Here is a 1756-nt window from a genome sequence, read left to right as displayed (position 1 = left end):
CAATTGAATTTCGAAAATTAAAAAACTATTTTTGAATATTAGAAAATTATTTTCTAATATTAGAAAATGGATTTGTCGTATCCAATGACGACTTTGTAATATTAGAAAATCATTTTGTAATATTAAAAAATGTGACTGATTTTCTAATATTACAAATTCATTTTCTAATGAATTTGTAATATTAGAAAATATAAGTGTTTTCTTATATTAAAAAAATGATTTTTTAATATTACAAATTAGATTTCCAATATCACAAAACAGTATTTCTAATATTAGAAAATGGATTTGTCGTATTCAGTTGCGAGTTTTTTATAGTAGAAAATGATTTTATAATATTAAAAAAATGTGACTGATTTTCCAGTATTGCAAAGGGATTTTTTAATATTACAAATTCATTTTCTAATATTACAAAATGTGTGATATTTTATAATATTACTAAATCAGGAATTTGTAATAATAGAAAATGAATTTGTAATATTACAAAATGAATTTCTTTTATTAAAAAATCTTTTCTAACATTACAAAATCCTTTCTAATATTAAAAAAATGATTTTGTAATATTAAAAATTCATTTTCTAATATTACAAAATATAGATTTTTGTCCACCTTGGCTTGAAGAAAGCATCAGTCAAAAGAGAGCCTATTGCGTGGTATCGGGGTAAAAAAAAAATGAGCATTGACGCAAATGCTTAATTCGATTTATGCATGCTTAAACCGAATTTTGCATATACTAATATATTAAAGCATAAAATTAAAATTAAAAAAGCATTAAACTCGAATAAAGCAAAATGCTTAAATAATTAAGCATATATACGGAATTCGATTTTAGCTTTTACATAAATTGAATTTAGCATATGCATTTGACCCTGACACCGCACCACAAAAGCCACCAGAAGCATCAACGGACAATATACACAATAATCTTGTCTTAATTCATTGATTTTTCATATGGGTCATTTCAGAGCATGTTCCAACCACTCGCAGATTCTTACAGGGACTGACTCTTGCAACGGTTTAGGCGGGGTGCGAACGAGTTTCGACATACAGGTTACAGACCACCAATTCAACCAATGAGCATTTGGAACGTACGCAAAAAAAGTCCTACGCAGAAATTACCCCTGTTCCTCATAGTGCTGTGAAAAAAGTTCTCATCTTATTTAAAAAAATTAAACAGTTTCTGAAAGGAAAAACCTTTCTGTACATTTTATAGGTGCATTTTGCTTCTTGTGATGTGAAGCCTAATCTCCATAATGATTTTTAAATATACCCCTATCTTGTGAAAACACTGGGATTTCCCATGCTATTTATAGACCCTTCACTTCCGGTGACCAGTACTGCACTGCAAGTCTGCTAACCCCACATGCCATTCTGAGGATTATGAGCTGACATATGTAGAATCATGCTGATATATAGTCCTCTGCAGGTTGCAGTTAAGGTAAAGTCCAGAGAAGCCATTGAATATTGTGAAATTAGCATAGAAGCTTATGGAAAGTGGAATTAGTGGTTTTTAGCCTACACGTATCTCGTATCATCATGGAAAAATCATTCACCTGGTCAAATAACATTCCGGAAATGAAACCAGAAAGATTCCGAATTGATCACCTGAAAATGTCCTCGGCATCGTCTAGTAACAACTTGACAAACTATTCAAAAATTGTCATCAATGAACTGTAGTTTTTCCTGCACAAATTGTGCGTTTGGATTTTTCATCCACCGACATTCACGACTAATTCAATTTTATTTTATGGTACCAAAA

This window comes from Perna viridis, chromosome 3 (genome assembly GCF_037379345.1).
Source record: "Perna viridis isolate PV_CMFRI_1.1 ecotype Kerala chromosome 3, ASM3737934v1, whole genome shotgun sequence".
In the NCBI taxonomy this organism is placed as follows: Eukaryota; Metazoa; Mollusca; class Bivalvia; order Mytilida; family Mytilidae; genus Perna; species Perna viridis.
Note: the sequence above shows the minus strand (reverse complement) of the source record.